Source organism: Tupaia chinensis, unplaced genomic scaffold (genome assembly GCF_000334495.1).
Source record: "Tupaia chinensis unplaced genomic scaffold, TupChi_1.0 Scaffold000360_1, whole genome shotgun sequence".
In the NCBI taxonomy this organism is placed as follows: Eukaryota; Metazoa; Chordata; class Mammalia; order Scandentia; family Tupaiidae; genus Tupaia; species Tupaia belangeri.
In genome coordinates, this window is record NW_006159856.1 from 1,786,832 (window position 1) to 1,803,573 (window position 16,742).

The 16,742-nt window shown below is 45.7% G+C and overlaps 1 long non-coding RNA gene and 1 pseudogene across 1 annotated transcript in view; one reads left to right on the top strand and one right to left on the bottom strand.

Annotated features, from left to right (window-relative positions):
* Positions 1–11,369, top strand: part of LOC102472124 (uncharacterized) — a 13,978-nt gene extending 2,609 nt beyond the window's left edge. The window contains exons 2-4 of the long non-coding RNA XR_335214.1: positions 1,500–1,592; positions 6,203–6,346; positions 11,340–11,369. This is a non-coding gene — a long non-coding RNA (uncharacterized LOC102472124). The remainder of the gene's footprint in view (positions 1–1,499; positions 1,593–6,202; positions 6,347–11,339) is intronic.
* Positions 4,284–5,096, bottom strand: LOC102471699 (microtubule-associated protein RP/EB family member 1 pseudogene; annotated as a pseudogene).
* Positions 11,370–16,742: the final 5,373 nt, after the last annotated feature.

Consider the following 16,742-nt stretch of genomic DNA (forward strand, 5'->3'; position numbering starts at 1 on the left):
AAAAAAAAAAAAAATAAAGGCAGCTGCCTTTACCAGGTGCCTCCCATCCCACTGCCTGCCAGGGTTGGGATACGAGGTCTCTGAACTGTGAGCTGGGGCCCAGAGCAATACCACATTCACACAGATACTATGGACGAGCAAAGAGGGTTTTTCTCTGAGAAATCTGATTCCCCTAATTGATTTTGAGAAGGCAACTGGGGAACAGGAAATGTATGAAATCTCTATTTTTTCTAATTTTCATGTATAGAATATATGATTAGGCTCAGCTGCAGCAGCATGTACTACCAAGATGCTGTCGTCTGCAAGTTGGGACCACCTGGGAGGCCCAAGTTCAATTCCCAGGTCTAACCTGAAGGCTGGGCACAGTGATGTGTCTTTGTAATTTGAGCAACTCAGGGAGACTGAGGCAGGGGCATCATAACACAGTGAGATACTGTCTTAAAACTGAGTTTTAAAAAAAATATGTTTGGACCGTTGCTTCCCTTCCAGGAAGAAGAAAGGGTACCCAAATGTAATAGCATAAATAAAGTATTTTATGCCCTAATATATACATATATATATATATATATATATATGTTTGGCAAAAATTTTTCTTCAAAAAAAAGTAAGAAATTGTAAGTATTATCTATTACATTGCCACAAAAGAAGAATGGTAGAATTTTTAGGCAAATCCTGCTAAACCATTTTCCAACATATAAATACATTTTTTTTTTTTTGGAGAGGTTTTTGCTATAGGGCACGTGCGCTCGCCAGACAGACAGAGACAGAGAGACAGAAAGCGACAAATCACCCCCCGGGGGGATGGCCACACCGCAATCCCTTCTCCTCCATTCTCCTCTCAGGATCTTGGGCACGCACACACACGCGCCCGGCATGAGTTTAAGCCACCGGGTCTGGGACTCGAACCACGGTCGACTACATGGGAGTCCAGCAACATAGCCATTACGCTAACTGCTAGTCCCATAAATACATTTTTTTAAGAGAGTTTTTTTGCTATAGGGTATGTGCGCTTGCCAGAGACACAGAGAGAGACAGAGAGATAGAAAGCGATAAATCACTCCCCCAGGGGATGACCATGCCACAATCCCTTCTCCTCCTCCTCTTGGGATTTTGGGCAGGCATGCACATACACACGCCTGGTGTGAGTTTTAAGTCATCAGGTCTGGGACTCGAACCACGGTTGACTACATGGCAGTCCAGTAACGTAACCATTCCACCATCATATGTGATTTTAATAAAAATTCAACTGTACTAGATCTGCTCATGGGGCTGTGGTAACATGCTACTCAAGCAGTAATGTATCCGTACGCAAGACTGTGTGTTCAGTTGACCTCTACACTATGGGCACAAGATCCTGGTTGACTGGGAGGGCTGAAAGGAGGACCGCAACTTGTTGGACCCTAGTGTGTGTGTGTGTGTGTGTGTGCATGTCTCTCATTCTTATGAAAGAAATAAACTGAAAAAAACTGAACTGTAATTCACATTCCATTTTTTATCAGCTCTCTGCACTGCACAAATACTATGACTACATAGTGCTTTACCACACAGCAGTAATTTGATGTTTAACCATGCCACTGAGGTGACTTTCAAAGGTAAGGTTATACCACTGTTTTCTTTCTTTCTTTCTTTTCTTTTCTTTTCTTTTTTTTTTTTTTTTTTTTGCCATAGGACACACGTGGTCACTGGAGAGAAACAGGAGAGGGAAAGTGAGAAATCATCCTGCAAGGAGGATGACACCAAAACCCCTTCTCCTCTTGTGAGTTTGGGCACGTGTGCATGTACACAGTGTGAGTTTCAAGCCATTAGGTCCTGGGTTTGAACCACAGTTGGCCACGTGGGAGTCCAGTGCCTTAACCACTATGCCACCTGCCGCCTCCAGTGTTTTCCTGATACAGGTTGAATATCCCTTTTCTGAAATGCTTAGGACCCAGAAGTGTTTGGAAATTTTTTGTATTTTGGATATGCTCCCATACATAATGAGATATTTCAGGGATCAGATCCAAGTCTAAGCAAAAAATTCATTTATGTTTCATATACACCTTAAACACATAGCCTGAAGGTAATTTTATACTTGTTTTGCCGTGTTTTGACTGACAGTTGTGATGTGAAGTCAAATGTGAAACTTTCTACTTGGGGAATCACGTGGACACTTAAAAAGTTTCAGATTTTGGAGTATTTCAGATAAGGGTGCACCTATATGATCCACCTTCTGTCAAACAACCTCATGTATGTCCTCCCACACTTGCATAATTATTTCTTTAGAGTAAGTTCCTAGTAGTAGAATCATAAAAGTGGATACATCTTTATGCTTTTTCTTACATCTGCCAAATTTTGAGTTCCCAAAGACTACATGGGTTGAGCAGGGCCCATTTCATAACACCGAGGCAGACCTGCAATTCAGCACTGTGGCAAGCGGGTCCCACCCAGAAAACAGATCTCACACTGGGAACCTAAAACAGACGAGGATTGATGCAGTAAATTGGTGACAAAAGGGCTGAGAAATTGGTCGACACTGGGACACTTGTGATAGAAGAGTTGAGAAGCCAGAAAAAAAAAGGAAGTAACCACCAACCCCAGGCTGCAGGGACAGGGCAGGAGGTGGGTGCTATTAGTAGAATTCAGGATAAAAGCTGGAATCAAGACAGGAAGGACCTGGAGCAGCCACTGCTCAAGGTCATGCCCAGACAGAAGGAGAGATAATATCTCTCCCTTTCTACCACCCCAGCCCCCCACCAGAGCCTCTTACTGGTTAAACCCAGCTAGAACGCCACCAATGCAGGGGCCTGAGAAACACATTCAGTAAGGTTCTATACCCCCTACCCTAAATGCAAAGGTTAGCAGGGGAAGGGCCAGGAATGGGTCTCAGGACATAGGCCAAGACCCACACACTCACTGACAATTACACTGGAAAATCGGTCTCATGGTACAATCAAACAATTGCTATGAGGCTGAATGTGTTCTTCATTTATTTATCAGTCTTTTTTTTTTTTTTCTTTTACTGTCTATGAGGTCCAAAAAGAACTTGCAGTATGATCACCCGCCCGCTGAACTTCCAGTTCTAAGTAGCAAACTTTAAGGAGCCGAAGAGTCCCCATTAGACAAGGGGAACAGAGAAGAGAAACCTGTTAAGTGTAAACTGAAAAGACAGTAAAATGAGACATAACCCCCATGCAATTCCCAGAGATGCGGGCAAGTCCCTAAAAGTAGTTGTTAGATTAGAAATCTGGACACACCTCATTTCCTAAAAAACACAACACATAGAAATTTCAGGGGTAGATGGAAAAATCGTCAGATAAGTGCTCAATGAAAATCCAGCACTTGGGAACCAGCAGTTAGCGTAATGGCTATGTCGCTGGACTCCCACGTAGTCAACCGTGGTTCACATCCCGGACCTGGTGGCTTACAACTCACGCCAGGCACATGTGTGTGCATGCCCAAGATCCCGAGAGGAGAATGGAGGAGAAGGGATTGCGGCGTGACCATCCCCCCGGGGGGGTGATTTCTCGCTTTCTGTCTCTCTGTCTCTGTCTGTCTGGCGAGCGCACACGCCCTACAGAAAAAAAAACTCTCAAAAAAAAAAAAAAATCCAGCACTTCAACTCAAGGCTGAAACACACCTTCTATTCACGCAGGCAATAATGCCTCTTGCTTTGCAGCACGGAAGCTATTAGTCAATGACACCAAATGGCTTCACAGGGCAACTTTTAAAATTTTGTCTTTGGGCCAAAGCCGAGGCTTGTGAAGATTCAAGCAGTCTGCAAGGCCTGCCCCAGCAGGTTCCAAAGGTTCCCAGGTCTGGCCTTTCCTTCCCAGACACAAGGTCATACACATAAAACCTGTGGTGTTATATTTTCTATTTTGAAATATGAAAACATATTTTAATATTCTTAAGACATTTATTAAAACATTCTCTGCCAAGACTTCACATTAGCTTAAAATTCAATTCAGTCTTTACATTTCTCTCCTGAGGTCACCACCTCAGCTATTACAAACCCCTTCTCCAGCCTCAGTGTGGCCAGCACCCACACAGGGAGCCCCATGGTCATCCTCTGTCCCTCAGGTGAGCGACTAGATGTTAATACTGCTCTGCTACAAAGTACAAGCTCCTAACTCAAACTTATTGGAAAAGGAGTGAAAATTCTGCAAACTGCACTTTAAGAAGAGGTACTTTTTGCTTATGAAAAGAAACCAGTGAGTCCCTCTATGCATGATAAAAGAGAGTATTTTACAGTCAAGAATGATTTGGAGGGAAGAATTCGGAAGTGGCCTTGCTGGTCCAGGCTGTTAATACTCTTTCTGTTCCTCCTGTGGGCCCCTTCTTCAGGTATCACAAAACCTTCATCTGTGGCCTAAAGGATGTCTATAATCCACTGTAATACAGGGCCATCCCCCCCACACACCCCCCATTCTCCTGGCAAATCATTTCAATGTTCCTTCACTTTCCAAAGTGGAAATCTCTCTTTTTCCAAGTCTTCGACAGGAAGTTTCAATCCTTTGACCTTCTGCACTAATTCCACTGCTTTGTCAGCCCCATCGCCCACACCAGGATTTTTTCACACCACCCCCAGGCCAGCCTTAGGAGTTGCAGTAGTTCTCTGTGTTGAAATGGGCCTCTGTGGGGCTGCACTACTAGAGCTGAGAGGTTCCTTGGGTTTATTCAGAGCTGGAGCAACAGGGGAGGGAGCTACTGGAGTTTCTTGACCTTGTCTGGCAGCTACAGGGTCACAGTCTTTTCCATCATTGTTTGCATCAAAAAACTTCTGGAACCACTGAACGAATTCAAAGTTGTCCTGAAACTTGCCTTTGACCAATTTTTCCACAGGAATTATTTTGTCCAACACCTATCCTCTTATATCCTGCCTGTAGCATTTTGAAGTTCTGGATGCATTCGTGTTCTAGCTTTGCTTGGAATTTCACTTTCTTCAAGGCAATGGAGCCAGGGAACAGCATGTCCATAAACTGACAATAAGCTGCCCCTGAGCACAACTGTTCCATCTTTGTCAGATTCAACTGCAGAGATTCATTGATCTAGGCCAGTACGCCAAGTCGAATTAGGTTATCACTGGTGACTGAGGTCAAGTACACGTTCACTGCCATCTTCGGCTCTCGGCGGAACAGTGTCCGCTGCCCATGCCTGGCTCCAGTTTCATCTTGGTCTCGTTCCCACAGACTGAATTTTCATTCTCCATCACATGCCACTAAACCTAACCCTAATGCATGTTGTGTCCTTTGTATATGTTTCTCTGGAGCGTTCGCCTTGTCTTTTTCTTTCTTTCTTTTTTTTTAATTTGCTATACAGTACGTGTGCTCACTGGAGAGACATGAGAGAAAGTGAAAAATCAACCCCCAGAACGATGACCACATCACAATCCCTTCTCCTCCGTTCTCTTAGGATTTGGGGCACACATACCCATGCATCTGGCCTGTTTTTCAAGCCACCAGGTCTGGGACTAATTGCTCAGTTGGCCTTAACCACTGAGCCACTGAACGGCCCATATTCCCCCTTTCTAGTCAATTTATGGTAGCTTTTAAACATTACTAAAACCAGGGCCAGCAGATGGCATGGTGGTTAAGGTGCTGGAAGTTTGTCAAAGTTTTCTATTCCTAGAGAAAACTTTGTGCTCTTATGTTGCTAAATTTAACTTTTGCTGTCTCTTCCTGCCTTTTACTCCTATTCTTACAAATGTTTTCCTTACTCTAAGATAGAGATTTGTTTGTTTATGTTTGTTTGTTTGTTTCTGGCATATTTATAATTTCTTTTGGTACGGTAAAATGCCTAAGTATCTAGAATTTATTTCCCTATGGGACCAGCAGTTAGCGTAATGGCTACGTCGCTGAACTCCCATGTAGGCAACTGCGGTTCGAGTCCCGGACCCGGTGGCTTAAACTCATGCCGGGGAGGTGTGCATGCCCAAGATTCTGAGAGGAGAATGTAGGAGAAGGGATTATGGTGTGGCCATCCCCCTGGGGGGCGATTGCTTGCTTTCTGCCTCTGTCTCTCTCTCTGTCAAGTGCAGACGCCCTATAGCAAAAAAAATAAATAAATAACTCTCTCTAAAAAAAAAAAACCTACTTCAGGACTGTAAGACCTCAGTGAGTGTGTTCAAAGCAACCTCAATAATGTTAATTCAGGCTGCATGCCAAATACATGCCTCATACTTATGCCCAAATAAACTCCTTTTGCTTCCCATATTTTGACTCAGTTGACTTTCCAAGGATGAAAAATTGGTGCCCAAATGATGGGACTTCGGAGAGACCCCATCCCCACTACAACCACCCAGCATTCTCTCCAGACTTGCCACCGGTACAGCATGGATCCTTTGAGTTCCTTCAACTTCTGAGGACTGGTAGGTGTGAAAAAAATGAGTCTTCCTGAATATTGGACTATCAGACCTCCCTCCATTGAGGTCAAGATAAGATTTTATTTGGGCTTTTTTTAAAAAAAAAAAAAAAAAACTTCCTTTTCTTAGGAATATAGGGAGATCTGCCTCATAGTAAGCAGTGGTTCCTCCCTTTTTTTTGAGAGATTTTTTTTTGCTATATGGCACGTGCACTCGCTGGAGAGACAGAGAGACAGAAAGCAAGAAATCACCCCACCCCAAGGACCAGCAGTTGGCGTAATGGCTATGTTGCTGGACTCCCATGTAGTCAACCACAGTGTGAGTCCTGGACCCAGCTTAAACTCATGCCGGGCATGTGTGTGTGCGTGCCCAAGATGCCGAGAGGAGAATGGAGAAGGGATTGTGGCGTGGCCATCCCCCCTGGGGGGTGATTTCTCGCTTTCTGTCTCACTGTCTCTGTCTTTCTGGTGAATGCATGTGCCCTATAGCAAAAACCTCACAAAAAAAAAAAAAAAAAAGAAATCCCACCCCCACCCCCAGAGGGATGGCCATACTGCAATACCTTCTCCTCCATTCTTCTCTCAGGAGTTTGTACACACATTCACATGTTCCTGGTGTCAGTTTAAGCTGCTGGTCTGGGTCTGGGACTTGAACCACGGTTGACTATATGGGAGTCCAGTGACATAACCAATATGCCATCTGCTGGTCCCCCCTGGTTCCTACTTTTAGTGAGGTACAAGGAGCTTTGGTAGGAACTCAGTTATGTGAAGATGTGGAATAGGTGGGTAGTTTTTTGTTTGCCAACTTTTGGGTTCATTTTCAGTTTTGGAAAGTGCCAACTAATTCTATTTTAAATCTGAGATATTTTTCTCTGACTGTGCTGCTGATTTTGTTTTCACTTGTCTGTATTATGATAAAATTCAAGGCTGCTTGGACTTATGCTCAATAAGCTCCTTTTGATTTACATGTTTTGACTCAGTTTACCCTCCTTAGATTGACAGGTTCTTTCGGAAAGAAAAGTCATGATTTGGCTTTAGCTTTATCAGCAGGGCTTCGGTTTGCAAGAGGGAATGTTTGAAGGTCTCCTGCATCAGCCTAGCTCAATGTCGCACAAACACTGCGTGAGGTTCATTCTCATTCCAGGCCAGGGCCAGCACTAAATTTGATTTTCCTCTTGTGAACTGATCCCAAACATCTCTTCTCTGCTCCCACCAAAATCCCCTCACTTTCCCTTCTTCCTTTCTCCCTGGTGTTCCCTACCACAACTGTAGCAACTAGCTTTCTACTCAGGCACTTTCCACAGTAAGCCCATTTTCCCCCTTCTGAGAGGCCACACCTACCTGGGCTGACCCCGACCCGACCCCAGTATGAAGGTCTGAGGTGCCCCAGCTCATCCTATCTGAACAGAAACCCTAGTGGACTCAGGCCTCTAGGGAGCTGAGGAGTCACTGAACAGACACAGCAGAAGTGAGATCCAGCTAGCCCTCTGTGTGGGCCCCAGGAGGAAGATCTACAGACAGAGCCTGGACAGGTAGATATTTGCAGAATGTAGACCAGGAGCCCAGGGAAGGATTTTGAAGGAGGTAATGTAGGACTTTTGAGTAAACAGAGAAAGGGGCTCACTGGGATGCATAATTATAGAACATCTGTAGTATAACTGCCTCACAGGAAGAGGCTGGCCTCACCTTGGAACCTCCCCACAGCTCTGAAGGGGCTCAGCAGGTCAGACACTGCTCGGCTGTGTTGGTTCCTCCCCATCTGCCCCAAAGTCCCCTCTGCTGCCCCTGCACCATGCCATTTCCCCATGGGTCTGCCCACTCTAGGACCTGTGCCCATTTGTCCCTCTCAGGCCTGCTCCCTGGGTCCACCCCAGTCTCTTAGGCATCTGTTAAGAAACTTGGAACAAGTCAAGCTTCAGAAGAACAAGGCTGGTTTCCAAATCCACGCAAGAGTGAGTGGTGGGCTCCTCCAACTGCCACAGACAGCCGCCTCCTCGGCCACCTGGCCTCCCTGTGGAAGGAAATGGGACAGCTTCCTGCTCCAGCTGGAAATGATACGGGTTCTGTTCACTACTCATTGGCCAGAACAGTCATGCAGCCCTCCCTCCCCGGTGCCCCTGCCCCACAAAGGGGACTGCCTCATGGGGGAAGAGAGGGCAGCATGGTCCCTCCATGGTCCCTCCAGAGCAAGCCCAGAGGGCTTGGGCACAGAGCAGGGACCCTTGCCAAACCCAGGACACCCTGCCATCTGAGACAGGATCACCTCTCAGCACACCCAGAGCCCAGGGGCACTTGGGTAGGGAGAGTTTAGGAGGTTTGGAACACAGAAGAGGTCCCATGTTGAATAAACCGCTTGCCCTACTCCTCCAAGTACATCCAAATACAAGGAGGAGCAAATTATTGCTGGGAACTAAAGACTGCAATATTTAACTAGGAGTGCCCAGTATAATGGACTATGGCCCCAGGGGTCATTTGGATCCCCCACCTCCTCTGACGCAGCTGAGTCTCAGAGAGAACTGCCCAAGAAGGAACAGAGAGCTTGGCTTCATAGCAAGGCACTTCCTGACCAAGGGCTGCAGACAGTAGAACCCCTGCCTGAAGGTACAGGAAAGAAGCCCTGTGGACACTCAGCCTCCAGGACACAAATCTTCTGCCGCTGTCTGAGGCTGCCATCCCTGGACACTGCCGCTTTCCTGTTCTCCGCCAGCACCCACTGACAGGACAGTGCATGTCCCTCAATGCAGCAGCTGTCTTGGGGAAGGGATGCAACAGGCACTGCCCATCTGCCTCTGTGCAAGCCTTACTTGATTCATCCCACAGGGCTGCTCCCTGTAAATGCTCTTCAAAGCCTGAGCATAAATTTAAGACATCGAGACACATAAAAACTGGCAATTATGACCATATTAAACATGGATCCCATCAGGAGAGGCAAATTAAAAGCTTTCACAACATCAATCTGCCAATTAGCTCCTCAAGGTCACTCCTAATAGTGTTGACCCCAGACATAATTACTCCATGGGAAATAATCCTAGAGGAAAAGAAAAGGTCACAGACTATCAGAGGAACATAGAAGGCTCCCACATTCACTTGGAAAGCTCCTGTTTCCGGAGATGCACCCCTTCATCCATCCTCCTGTGGCACAAGAACGGAAGAGACAGGGGCTTCCTAGAGTGGCCTGGGAAGGCTCACCCTAAAGCCTGAAGATCTCTCCAACTGGCTTCCTTCATGCTCACGTGATGATTCTATTTAGAGAAATAATTGGAAAAAATAAGCATGCTTAGAAGAATAGGACTGAGGGTAACTGCATTTAGGTTAAGGTCTCAGGGCTCCATTCCAGTGGGACTAAGAGGAGCCCTTGGCTATCAGTGAGCACTGGGGCCGGAGACCAGACCACACAGATAGCACGCCCAGCCCCCTCCTATTGGGCCCTAGATGGAAGCAGAGAACAGAGAGCTTAATGATTTCAATCCAAAGTTTAAGGACATACAGAGTTGGAGGGTGGTGTGCCAGTAAAATACAATGCTCTGAGAGGCTGGCCCAAAGTTCCCAGATTCTCACTTGAAGACCTCCCTGAGCACATGGGGCATGTGTGTCCACTTTCTGGGGATGGCTGAAGTTGGGGGGTGGATTGAGGCTTCAGACCCAGTTGGGGGAACTGTCCCTTTCTCTCTTTCTCATTTATTCATGAAAGAAAAACAAATGACTAAACTTGGGACCAGCAGTTAGTGTAATGGCTATGTCACTGGATTCCCATGTAGCTGACCTCAGTTCAAGTCGCGGACCCGGTGGCTTAAACTCATGCTGGGCACGTGTGCGTGCATGCCCAAGATCCCAAGAGGAGAATGGAGGAGAAGGGATTGTGGCGTGGCCATGCCCCCTGAGGGGTGATTTCTCGCTTTCTATCTCTCTGTTTCTCTGTCTTTCTGGAGAGTACATGCCCCTATAGCAAAAACCTCTCCCCAAAAAAAAGACTAAACTTTTTAAAAATTATTTTGAAATTTTAGGAATATGACTTATCCTTTTAAAATATATACTGATGCAAAAGAAGAGCCCTGCCCACAGAGAGGGGAGTGGGCTGAGACACGCTGAAAGCCCCACTTCCAGTAGCTGTTGCTAGTTTTCATTTCTACTGTCCTCCCTCCTGAGAGAAAAGAACCTGGGAGGCTGATGACTCCCTCCTTTGAGGGTCCAGCTTCTCTCCTCCTCCCACCAGGACTACCTCCTCTCCCTGAAAGCATTGGCTCCTGCCCCCTGGACCCACCCTGTCTCCCCACGGTCACAATGGCCAGAGTCCATCCCACTCACACAAACAGCCAGTCAGGCCATCCAGCCAGGGACTGCCTACAGCCAAGCAGGGGTTGTTCTGATCTCCGTAGATCTGAGGGACCAGGGCCCACCTGATCTCACACTTGCATGCCTGGGCCACAGAGGCCTGCTTCTGTGCAGGGAGAGGCCAGACACACAGGCCAGCCTGCCCGAGGTCCTTTCCCCAGACCCCAGATGCCCGCTCCCCTCCAGCGACCACTGGGAGCTGTCCACTGGGTACGCACTCAGCCCCTCCCGCCTCAGACCTCCACCTCACCCCTCTGTAGACCTCCTTCTCCCTTCCCTGCCACCATGGCTGTGGTAGTGGACTAAATGATGGCCCTCATAATATAGTTCCACCTGGAACTGGTGAAATGTGCCCTTATTTAATTACTTTTAATTAATGCATAGTAATTGTACAATATGCATGGGGCATGGTGGGATTTTTAAAAATACATGAATACAGTATTTAATGATTAAATCAGGATTATTAGCATATCTATCATGACAAATACTTTTCATTACTGTGTATTGGGAACATTCAAAATTCTCTCTTCTAGTTATTTTGAAATATACAAAAGATTATTTACTGTTGTCACCCTACTGTCTATAGAATATGAGACTTTATCTCTCCTATCTAAGAATAACTTTGTACCTGCTAATTAACATCTCTATCTTCCTTTTCCTTTTCCCAGCCTCTAGTAACCACTATTCTACTCTCTACGTCTATGAAGTCAACTTTTTAGGTTTGCACATGGAAGTGAGAACTGTGATTTTCCCCTTTCTGTGCCCGGCTTATTTCACTTAACGTAATGTCCTCCAAGCCTGCGGATACAGCCTTATTTGGCAAAAGAGTCTTTGCAGATGTTGAGGATCTTGTGATGAGATCCTCGATTATCTGGGTGTCATTTAAACCCAATGGAAAGTGTCCTTACGACAAAAAAGGAAGGGACCATGTGAAAATGGAGGCAGAAACTAGAGTGATGCAGCCACAAACCAACCAATGCTGGCAGCACCAGAAGTGAGGAAAGCACTGAACAGACTCTCCCTGTGGCTTCCAGAGGAAGCAACTTGGCCAAGGCCTTAATTCTGAACTTCTAGCTCTGGAATAAATGAATAAATTTCTATGATTAAACCAACCAGATAGTGGTAATTTGTTTTTGTGTGTGTGTGTATGTGTGTGTGTGTGTGTGTGAATAGGAAATGCCCCATTATTTTTTTAATTTACTGATTTATTTTACATTCTGTCATTGAACATCATCACAGCATACAAATGCAATTTCCTATCCAGAATACACTGTATAGTGGCTTAATCATACATGTTATCATCAACAAATCCATTTCTTGTTTCTCATACATATATATTTCCCCCTATTTCTCACCCTCTGCCATTTCCCATCCTCCTCCCATAGTCTCTGATATCTACAGTTATTTTACACTCCTTTTTAATTTTTCCCACTTTATTTACTTATTTATTTATTTTACAATTAAAGTATGGATTTATTTTGGTACAAAAACTTTTTGAAATTCATACTTAGTTTCCCCATTACACATATTTCCGTGAGCTTTTTTTTTTCTGAAACATTTTTTAATTAATTAATTTGCATTCATTCCCTAAGCATCATCACAGCTTACAAAATATAATTTCCCATCCAGAATATACTGCATAGTGGCTTAACCATGCAATAGTGGTAATCTGTTAACAATAATGATGGGGAACAAATACTGGCATGGCCTCCACGGGGAAGCCCCTGTCTTCTTTGAGAAGCAGCTGAGACTTAGCCAGGAGATGAGGAAGAGGGAAGGCCCCTCAGGCCCTGCCATCCCTCCTTCTCACTTCCCCACATCTAGCAGAAGATCCAGGATGAGGAGGAGGTGGGACAGTGATGTGCAGAGGTCAATTCTCCTGACGCTAGCGGAAGCTGGAGAAGCCATGAAGTTGGGAGGCAACCTGGCTAGATCTGTGTTCCAGAAATGGCCCCAGCATGTTCTTCTGCTGTGAATTATGCTTAAATAAGGATACAGAAAGAGAAAGATCTGGACAAACACACACCAACATATAAACACAGGTTTCTTCTGAGTGGATTTCCCTTTTGCTTCTATAGCTGTCTAAAGTTTGAGTTTATTTTACAATACAATGAGTATGTATTACTTTTTTAGTTATTACTACTACCATCAGAAAATAGTTACGTTATTCTTCCTTTTATAAGAAAACAAGGCCTGGGCTGGGCCTGTGACCTGGCAATTAAGGAAGCTAGATTCCACATAACCAACCACGGTTCAAATCCTGGCCCCAGTGGTTTAAAAACAGGATGGAAGGACCAGCAGAAGGCGTAATAGTGGTTACATCACTGGACTCCCACATAGTCAACCGTGATTAGAGTCCTGGACCCGGGGGCTTAAAATTCACACCAGGCGTATGTGCATGTGTTCCCAAAACCCCAAAATGAGAATGGAGGAGAAGGGACTGCAGCTTGGCCATTCCCCCTGGCTGGGGGGTGATTTGTCATTTTCTGTCTCTCTCTGTCCCTCCAGAGAGTGCACACACCCTATAGCAAAAAAAAAAAAAAAAAAAAAATCTCTTTAAAAAAAAAAATAAGATAGAGAAATGGAGGAGAAGGGATTGCAATGTGATCACACTCCATTGGGAGGGTGCTTTCTCCATCTCTTTCTCTCACTGCCTTGGTCCTAGGCCTCCGGTTGAGGAATCCAGGTCTAAACACAGTCTTTCTGCTGGACTCTTTTCACTACCATGAAATGTTAGTAGGCAATCATGCTTCCCGGCTGAAAGCTATTCCAGGGAAGAGGCTGAGCCCCGTGGGGCAGGGAGCAGACTCTGAGGCCATCAGTGAGTGCTTCCAAGATGCCCTCCGACCTGTCCAAGGCCCATCAGCCTCAACTGAACCGAAGGACCCTCCTAAATGACCAAAAAGTGGCTGTATCCACCTCTCAGCCTTCACTGTTTCCCATTTGTCCAAGTTCTTTGTCTTCTTTTACTCTTTTTTTGCCTTCCTGTGAATTTATTTTTTTTATTTTTTTTACCAATTCCATGTCATCACCACTATTGGCTTATTAGCTATTCCTTTCTTTTCCGTATTGACATCCCACCTTGAACTCTTGCTGCCCATGTTCAAGTATGGCACCCAACTTCATGTGTGGTGTAAGAGCCTCGTGTCCAAGGACATCACTCCCTCCTTCTTGTCTTTTGTTGTTGCACATTTAATTCTACATATGTTACAAACTCCAACATGTAAGGTTACTATTTTAGGTCAATTATCACTTAGAAGGTGTATTAGTCCATTGTGTTGCTAATAACAGAAATACCTGAGTCTGGGTAATTTATAAAGAAAGGTTTATTCAGCTCGTGGTTTTGGAAGTCCAAGGTCAAGGGGCGACATGTGGGGAGAGTCTTCTCATTGCTAGATTCCAAAGGCAATGCGAGGCATTACATAGTAAGGGTATCACATGGCCAGGGTACCACACGGCCAGGGCAGGAGCAGAGCAACCGTGGGTCTGCATCTGCTCTGATTGCTCTCTCCTTAGGAAGCCCCTTGGAGTCAGGGCAGGAGTCAATCATGGGGACCCCATCCTGAAAACCAGCATCTCTTCTTCTTTTGTTTTGTTTGTTTGGTTTGGTTTGGTTTGGTTTGGTTTAGCATGCTTGCTGGAAAGAGAGAAGGAGAAGGGGAGGATGACCATGCTGCATTCCCTTCTCCTCTACTCTCCCCTAGAGATTTGGGCACACACATACACACATGCCCAGCACATTTTTCAAGCTGCAGGGTCCAGGACTCAAACCACACAGTTGGACATGTGGGATTCAACTGCCTTAACCACACTGCACGGCTGGCCCCACTCCACCTCTTAATCCTATAGTGAGATTAAGTTTTCACTTACTACCAGCACAGTAGGACCCAAATCTCAACACAGAAATTCCTTGGGACAAATTCAAACTTTAGCAGATCCATTTCTTCTTTTTTTGAAGTGTGGTAAATATACACACCAAAATTTGTCATTTTAACCATTCATAAGTGAACAAATTGATGGTATTACATGTAATCATGCTGCAGTCATCACCACCATCCATCTCCGGAACTTTATCCTCTTCCCAACTGAAACTCTGTCCCTATTAAACACTAACTCATCCCTTCTCCTCCTGGCCCCTGGCAACCTGTTCTACTTTCTGTCTCTACGAGTCTACTCTAGGGACCTTATTTAAGTCAAATCTCTTCTAAAGAGATCTAAGACAGAAAAATTATCACGCATATTCAACCCCAGTCACTCTGGGAGCACACAAGGGCCAAAGAAATGAATTTCATGGTAAGCGCCTGGGTTTGTACCTGGGCTCCCAGGAGGGCCCACGTTGTCACGCTACCAAGACTGGGCCTTTAAGATCATCTGTTGAATTTCTGTTTTCTTCTTACACACATTTATGACGGTCACTTCCGTGCCCACATTCTGCTAAAGGTGAACCAGTCTATGAGTCCTGCCTCTCCCCAAGGGGCTTGTCCCCTCGGGAATTCAGTTCACCTGTTGCTCAGAATAGCAGTTTTCTCTGCTGAATTACAAGTTACTCCAAACTCAGCACCTGTTCATGAGCTCACAGTTCTGTGGGCAAACATCCATCATGGTGTAGCCCCATTCTTTGCTCAGGGTCTGACAAGGCTAGGCTCAAGGCATCAGTGGGTCCCATGCTTCCCTGGGAAGGTTCTGGGGAGGAATCCTCCCAAGCTCATTCAGACAGCCGGCAGAATCCAGTTCCTGTGGTTGCACATCTGAGGATGGCCTCCTCTATCCCTGAGTACAGAACAGTCTCCCTCATGCTTCTCCTGCTGACTTCTGCCTTAGAAGCTCCTGTTCCAAGGGTTCTTATGACCAGATCAGGATCATCCATCTAACCTGCACCTGAGCTCACTGTGCCATAAATGTGACAGTCACAGATGCACAACCCATTATATTTATGGGGTCTGGGGACTAGGAGGTGGAATCTTAGGGAGCCATTTTCAGAACAGGCCTGACACCCCTTTGACCTCAGCTCTCTGAGCTCAAGATGTGAAGTTACTAGCATTTTCTCCTTGTCAGCATGAGCACAATGTTTCCTAGTGTCCTCTCATGTCAATTAACTTTCTCAAGTTTCTTATGACTTTCACTTGTTTACAAAGAAATAGCATGTTTTTCTTCAGAACTGAAGGGTTTTATTTTGTTTTTGAAAGACAAGCATCTTCCCATGTCACCATCCTAGCTGGCAGCTAGGACTAAAGGTACATGCCTTGGCACCTGCCTTTGTGTTGGACGAGGAACCAAACCCAGGCCTCCCATGTAGTCCCAGCCCACAGAGCACAGCATCTCAGCAGGCTGGCCACAGCGGCTGGGCCAGGGTTCTTTTCTAATGGTTTCTCCTGTGCGTTTCGCTAGATTCCTGGGGCCCCTACAGTGGACCAGGCTCCATTCTCCATACTCATGAGCATCATCTCTTCTCCCCCGGAGCCCTATGCACGGATGCTGCTACAGTCTCACCTGATGACCAGGAAACTGAGGCACAAAGAGGCCAGGCCACTGATCAAGGTCACGCAGCTAGCACGTGGGGCTTCCGGGATCAGGCGTGGACTCCAGCTCTCCCCTTCCAGCCACACTGTTTGCTCTCAGACTGTTCACCTTCATCCGTCTTAAATATGCTAATAGTGGTGAGTCATCATAAAACTAAATTTAATCATTTAGCGGCTCCTTGTACATTTTCAAAAGCAGCTCCTCAGCAGATTGGTGGTTACCAGGGGCTGAGGTGGGGGGAGGAGAAAGAGTGGCTGCTTAATGGGTGTGGGGTTTCCTTCTGGGGTGATGAACTAGATAGCAATAGTGCTTGCTCTCTGTGAATGTACTGAGTGCCACTGAATTAGTTGTTTTAAAATAGTTCAGCTTATGTTACCTCAATCTGAATTACTTTTTAAAATAATTATTTAATTTTATTTATTTATTTATTTTAATTTGATACAGGCATTCACCAGAGAGAGACAGTGAGAGAGAAAGGAGAGAAGGAAAGTGAGAAAGGAAGCCACCAGATCTGGGACTTGAACCGTGGTTGGCTGGGGGGGGGGACCGGG